Below are 7,878 nucleotides of genomic sequence, written 5' to 3'. Positions count from 1 at the left end.
GTCCATTGAAATTCTTGATTCATTAATCTAAAAGTTATCTTGCCAACATAATCATCCTCATTGGCAAAATGGACATCTAATGAACTTAGAAACTCTAAAACAAGGCGAGGATAAGTAGGTAGATGTGTGTACAAAATATCACTCCAATCCAAAAACCCAATCATCCAATCTATATCATCTCTAATTCCCATCATATCTAAAATGGTTGGGTCCATATACCTAGTACACATAATCTTTCTATTGACAAGAATTGCAAATCTAGTTATTTGATCATCATTTCTAAATATGATATTAAATTCATTGTCATTACCTTCGTCGCGTGAGGTCCTCTTTCCTTTACCTTTCACCGATTGTTTCCCTTTGTCTTTGGTTGGCTCTTTCCCTTTGTCTCCACTAGATCCACCACCACCCTTGCGAAGTCTCTTCAAAAGGTTGGACATTTTGTCAAGTTTGAGTGGGGAAGGGTACTGTTTGTGATTAGAGAAGCTAGATCTTGAAGAAATAGATCTTAGGGTTATAAAAGTGAAGATCTTGTGTCTAGGAGAAGAGAATAATCTAGATCTAGATGAAGTTTGTGGAGAAGAAAGAGATTTAGACCTAGATCTGAGAAGATTTGGAGAGAAGATTGAAGAAGAAAGAAGTTTTGGAGAGAAGATGGTGTTGAGATGAGGAGGGTGTGTGGGGGACACGGCTTGAATCTAGCCGTGTATAGGAGATACGGCTTGATCAGATTTCTCCACACGGGCCGTGTAGATCTACACGACCCCTTCCTTCTTCCTCTCGGGTTGAGTCACACGGCCGTTCCAATTGGCACGACCATATCCTTCTTCTCCTCGGCTATCCTTGTACGATCGTGCCTAGGACACGGCTTCACCATTCTCCTTTATTGGAATCAACACACGACCTTGTCTGAGACACGACCAGTGCATGCTTCTGTACTTGTTTCTTCACACGGCCGAATACCTTTTCTTCTCTGGATGCTTCACACGGCCGTGTGTGAGACACGGCTGAGCACCTTTTCTTCTCTAGAGACTCTACACGACCGTGTCATGTAGACACGGCCCAAGCATCTCCCTTCTCTGTAGCATATGCCTGGCAGTGTATAGCACACGACCATGCTCTATTTTGCTCCACTTGATGATTTTTCTCCTTTCTTGCTTCTCCAATACTTCCATGCCCATGAAGCAATCATGGCCTGCTCATGGAAGTGAAATTTAACTTGATATCCAACGTGAAAACAAAGTAAAAACATTTCTAATAAAAAATAGAAACATGGAATGAAACTAACTAAAAAGAACCCTTGGGTTGCCTCCCAAGAAGCGCTTGTTTAGGGTATTTAGCTCGACCAATCTTGATCATTCTTCTCTTTTCCTTGCCCTTGGAGGGCAGACATATTTGTCAATTTTGTTGGGAGGTCTTCTCTCAACATCTTCCACCACAATATTTTCTTCATTTGGTTGCCTCCCATGAGGATGGAAGTTCCATTCCTCAAGTTTATAAATGCTTGCCCTGCTACAAGCATTCGAAAGAGAAGGGACATGGTCAGAGGCATTAGATAAATCATATTCCAACTGTTCCTTACCAATTACCAAAGAAAGTTTATGATTTTTAACATCAATAATAGCTCCCGCTGTAGCAAGGAATGGTATTCCCAATATGATAGGAATTTTTGGGTCCTCCTCTATGTCTAGCACAACAAAATCGGTGGGAATTATACTCCCACCTACATCTACCAGCACATCTTCTACGATACCCATAGGGTACCTACAGGAGTGATCAGCAAGTTGTAGTGTCATAGTAATAAGTTTAAAGTTTTTGAGACCTAATTTATTACAAATATTATAAGGAATGAGGGTAACACTTGCCCCCAAATCACAAAAAGCTTTCTCAATAAATTCAGTGCCTATGTTGCAAGGAATATAGAAGCTTCCAAGATTTTTCAACTTTGGGGAAGTGTTCTTTTCCAAAAGAGCACTGCATTCCTCTATAAGTGCAATGGTCTCTATGTCTCCTTTCCTTCTTTTGTTTGACATGATGTCCTTCAAGAATTTGACAAACTTGGGCATTTGAAGAATTACATCAATAAGTGGTACTTCAACACATATTTCTTTAACTTTTTCCAAGAATTTGCCAAACTCTTCATCCTTCTTGAGCATTACAAGTCTTTGAGGAAAAGGGACAACTCTACTTTGTTGGTTAAGTGGAAGAGTCTCTTCAACCTTAGTAGTACTCTCCTCATCATGTTGAATCTGATTTGACTTTGGAGGAGATAGCTCTTCTTCAATTTGCATCCCATTTGGAGTAGTCACTTGGGGATCTCCCAAGGTCCGTCCGTTCCTAAGCTCAATTCTATTGCAGTGCTCCATAGAATTAACATCAGGCTTGCCAGGTAGTTATCCTGGTGCTCTAGAAGATGAGGAAGCTAGCTGGGCAATCTGGCTATCTTAAATCTTTTGATGTCTTTCCGAATTATCCATTCTCTGAGTAAGCTTCAATATATCCTGCTTTATTTCATTCTGATTGGAGATAATTTCTTCAAACATCTTTTCAATTTAAGACATAGGAAAGCCCTGAGAAGATTGTTTCTGAAAATTCTGCTGCCCAAGCTGAAAATTAGGTCTTGCCGCCATGGATGGTCCTTGATCTTGATTATTTCTATAGAAAAAATTAGGATGACTTTTCCACCCAAGGTTGTATGTATTTGAGTATGTGTTGTTCTGCCTTTAATTAAAACCCATGATTGCATTACATTGTTTCAATTGATTAATTTGTGCAGTGATAGCTCCCAATGGACATGAGTCATTTGAATGTTCAGAACTTCCACATACTTCACAAGAAGAAATAATGGCATTGACCGTACTTGAGCTAGCTCCCATATTCTCAAATCTTTTTGTGAGAGAATCTAGTTTTACAGCCAATAAGGTAACTGCATCAACATCAAATTTCCCTGATGCTTTTGTTGTTGGGTTCACACAAGAATAGCCACCACTTCTTTCATTAGCCCATTGATGGTGATTTTGTGCTACACTTTCAATTATCTCTTCGGCTTCATCAAAGCTCTTATTCATAAGTGCCCCTCCAGCAGTTGAATCAAGGGATACCTTTGTATGATAATTGATGCCATTATAAAATGTATATAGCACTAACCACCTTTCCAAGCCATGGTGTGGGCATTGTCTGAGCGTACTATTGTATCTATCCCAAGCTTCAAATAGAGATTCTGAGTCTACTTGCTTGAAGCTTGCAATAAGATTCCTCATATGAGCTATTTTACTTGGAGGATAGAAATTGTCAAGAAATTATTGCTCACATTGCTCCCATGTGGTGATGCTATTTGGAGCCAAAGAATTCAGCCATTGCTTAACTCTATCTCTCAAAGAGAACCCAAACAATAATAGGCATACTACCTCAGAAGGAACACCATTCATCTTCATTGTGCCACATATCTCATAGAAGACCTCCAAGTGTTGATTCGGGTCTTCATGCGGTCCTCCACCAATCTGATTTTGCTGCATCATAGAAATAATAGCTAGTTTGATCTCAAAATTATTTTCTTTAACTGAAGGTCTTGAAATACTAGATCGAAAACCCCTAGCGTAAGGTGCTACATAATCCTTTAGTGGTCTATTAGCCATGATAGAATGTTCTTGTTCTTCTAAATGTCTTTGCAGAATTTTTCTTCTATGAAATGTTCTGTCTATCTCAGGGTCTAGAGGAAGAAGTTCTCCTGCAAAGTTAGATCTTCGCATACACAAGAACAAGATAGCAAGATATGTTTACAAAAGAAAAAGAAGAAAGAAACTAAATCAAAAGAAAAATAGAGAAAAGTTAGACAAAAAATGTTAGAACCAAAAATGCAGAATTAGAATTACAACAAAAAGAATTGACAAGAATGTTATACACGAAAGGAAAAACTAATGAAAATAGGATTCTAAGGATTAGTTACAACTATGCAAATGAAAAGTGTAATGTTTAGTCTAACTCAATTGATAATCTCTAATGTTATAGCGCAGTCCCCGACAACGGCACCAAAAACTTGTTGACCTCCGCAAGTGTACGGAAATGTCGTAAGTGATAATAAAAGATATCGTATCCACAGGGACTAGAATGAGCACTAAAGATGTCTCAATACGAATTAGCTAAACAACTAATCAATTGGTTTTCAAAAGCTAAGTATGACTATGAAATGTAAACAAAGAAATGAAAGAATAAGAAACAAGAATAAGGGCAATGATAAAGGTATGTCCTAGAAGTTTTGGTTTCTTTGTAAGGTTCTTCAATATAAACAATCTACCAAATCTTATTCTTCAATTGTCCATCATTTGTAGAAGGTTGTCAGTTCCCTCTTGCAATAGACAAGCGGCCTAGGACTGAAATATATCTAAACGTGATCAATTAGAAATGAATCTATGTTGTCCTTACACGAGCTTGCCTATCACGTGCTCCCCTTGGATAATCAACATAGAATTCATCACTCCTCAACCGCATCAAGATATAATATATAAACACATACAATCTATCCTACCCTCTTGAAATACCTAATTTTCCCTTCAAGATTACCCCTCAAACGTCCTTACATGGGCATGTTCTTGTCACGAACGTCCCTCGAAAAATCGAATGAGGAATTGCCTCTTCAAGATCCATAAGATATCCAAATATTCAATGAAGCATGGTAATTAAGCTCTAATCACAACAATCCACACAAGAAAGAATAGATACAAATAGGGAAAAATCATAGAAATAGGAAATTGGCACATCCACAAGAGTTTTACATCAAATCATCCTTACAATTACTCCCTCCATCCTAGAACAAGAAATCTACTCCATAAAACAAGGAAAGAAACCCTAAGAGATGAAGATTACAAGCATTCTTACCCTTCAAATCCAAGAAAAGAGAGAAAGAAAACTTATCTACAAAGAAGAATATCTTTGGATCCAATCCTTGCTTTCCCGCAGTCGATTCGGTGAAGATCCGCCCTTAGATCGCCGGAAATCCCTCCAAGAATGGTAAGGAATGCCCCAAATCTAGTATTCCCCCAAAAGGGGAAAAGATCCCTCTCAAATCAAGAAGGAAGCCTTATATAGAAGAGGGGTTTGGGCGCCACACAGCGCCGAGGCACGACCGTGTGAGGTTCACTCGGCCAAAGCCATTCAATTCTCAGCCAACCTTACATGGCCGTGTGTGGTACACGGTCGTGACATGCATCTTCTATGGCCCCCCTTTCACGGCCATGTAGATCTACACGGCCTGGACTGCTTCTACCTCTGGAAACCTGGCACGGCCGTGTGGTGTACACGGCCAAAGCCCTCTTGCTCATTGGAAATCCTGCACGGCCGTGTGGTGTACACGGCCAGGGCTTCCCTGGTCCCTAGAAATCTTACATGGTCGTGTGGTGTACACGACCTGGCTCCATTTGGCTTCAAATCTTGGCATGACCGTGTGAGGTTTACACGGCCAAGCCATCTTCCTTTCCTGCTACAGCTACACGTCCAAGGATCTCCACCCGGCCTGGGCAACCCAATATGGCAGGGCCGTGTGAGGTTCAGGAATGGTGCCTTCCTCCCTTGCTTCGCTTACAGAATTGGCCTTGAACATGAAACCTTCACCAAATTTGACTCCTGTATACAGAAAATACACAAAAGCACATCTCCGAACAAAAAGAGTAAATATGCTAAAAAGGAAGATGAAAGTACGAAAATACATAGACAAAGCATGTACAAAGTATGTGAATGTGCGTCAAAATATGCTAAACAAGTGTATACAATCTACGCACATCACTCATTAACCTGGTCAACCCTTTGACCATCTCCATAACCAAACGATTGCTCCAGCAATCTCCTTATATTGTCAAACATCAAAACTCAAATCCTGACTCAACTCAAGCTTAGTCAAACTTGACCTAGGGAAATTGCCCCAACAATCTCCCCCTTTTTGATGTTTGACAATACCTCTAAGTTAGGCTCAATCCCATAGCCTTAACCTCTTCTTTATACCAAGGCTAAATCCCATACCCTTAACCTCTTCTTTATCACAAGACTAAATCCCATAGCCTTACCTCTTCTTTATACCAAGGCTAAATCTCATAGCCTTAACCTCTTCTTTATCACTAGGCTAAATCTCATAGCCTTAACCCTTTCTTGACAAGGCATGAATGAAGGTTTCCTTCATTCTCTCCCATTCCTAGAGGGCAAACTCCTCCTACTTGGGATGAAGGCCTAACTTAACCTTCCATTCTCACCCTTTGTCACACATCAAAAACTGAAAATAAACTCTTCTCCATAAAAGTTAACTCTAAGTTGTTTACAACCTCATATATTGTTAACAACCCCACAATGAAGATCTCAGATTCTTCATTGCCGCCTAAGCTCCCCCTTGAGCTCTACTTCACTTCACAATGCTCATCCTAGAGCATGCATCAACTTCCCAATGAAACTCCCATTCATTATATTCAACGCTCCCCCTTGAGCAGTAATCTTCTTCTCAATGCTCATCCAAGAGCATTTTTCACTTTACCAATGAAGGTCCGATCCTCTTCATTAATCCAATGCTCCCCCTTGAGCAGTAATCTACTCCACAATGCACATTCGAGAGCATTTATCATCCTAGCAATGAAGATAACCAATCCTCCATTGCTCCCCAATACTCGACCCTGAGTATTATCCATCACGAAGATTTAACCCCATTCCAAGGTCCTTGAAAGTAAATTTTCATGCATTCAAGGAGTAACTCCCCCTAAAAACATGGTCAAACTTCTGTCATTGCACCAATAATGACTTGGAGTTCCTAAACGGTTAGGAAAATCAAAACTTGAAGTTTTGAGGTTCAAAATTCAATAATGAAACTAAACCCAACCTAAACTTCACCTAAGTCTACCTTAACCAATCCACACTTGCTTTAACCATGAAAACTCCCTCTAAATATATACAAGTATAGTCCAAAGGGTTAAGAATGGTTATTGGAACTTGAAGTGGCTTAAAATGCTGAAATTAGGCTTTTCAGGCCAAAATCAGACTTCCCAATCGATTGAAGTTGGGACTTAATTGATTGAAGCTACTTCAATCGATCCATTGATCGATTCCGCAAGCTATTGCTCGCAGAAATTCCCTCTGAATTGATCGGCTGATCAATTTAGACTGGGTCAATCGATCGGCTGATCGATCCACTGAACCTCAGTTTATGGGAATTGGCTTCCCAATCGATCGACTGGTTCATTAAAACTATCCCAATCGATCGGTTGATCGATTGAGTTTCTGATTTTCTGAAATTTAGTTTCAGGGAAATTCAGAAACTCCGCAAAAATTCTACAAAATTACAAAAATTATGAAAATTCATGTTGATACTCTTTAGGGTATACTCTATCAAGAAGAAATAGTTATCTATGAAAATACTGTTGGTGCGGGAAGCATCCAATGATCAAACCAGTGTTTTGATAATGGCAAAGGATTCAAAGTTAAGGTTATGTTGTGATCTAACAGTCTGAATGAGCTTACAGGAAAGACCTAAGTGTACTTAGGCAAAAGTTCTAACTGAGGTTAGGTAGGTGGATAACCCTAGGGGTGGTAACCCTAGGTCATAGGGGGTGGTAACCCTATGCGGAAAGTCTTGGCGGGTCGAGGGCTTCAGGCAAAAGTCCTAGCGGGTGGTAACCCTAGGTGAAAAGTCCTGGTGTCGCGAACTAGGTGGAAGACTGGATGGGTCGGGGAGTGGGCGGGCATCCAGCAGAAAGTCCGGAAGCATCGAGCGCCGAGCAAAAGTCCAGTCGATCTGGAGGATCGGACTGACAATAGGTAACTCTCTTGAGAGGAGTAGATGAGAATGCGTTCCCCGCAGAGGGAATAGTAGGTGTCGGGTCGACCAAGGATTTCTGGTTGGAAATC

The 7,878-nt window shown here is 40.3% G+C and overlaps 1 pseudogene; it reads left to right on the top strand.

The window, feature by feature from the left end:
* Window positions 1-3,156: 3,156 nt before the first annotated feature.
* On the top strand, window positions 3,157-3,228 carry LOC121983585 (annotated as a pseudogene).
* The last annotated feature ends 4,650 nt before the right edge of the window (window positions 3,229-7,878 follow it).

The sequence above is a fragment of the Zingiber officinale genome, chromosome 5A (assembly GCF_018446385.1).
Source record: "Zingiber officinale cultivar Zhangliang chromosome 5A, Zo_v1.1, whole genome shotgun sequence".
Classification (NCBI taxonomy): domain Eukaryota; kingdom Viridiplantae; phylum Streptophyta; class Magnoliopsida; order Zingiberales; family Zingiberaceae; genus Zingiber; species Zingiber officinale.
This window is presented reverse-complemented; position numbering and strand designations above follow the sequence as displayed.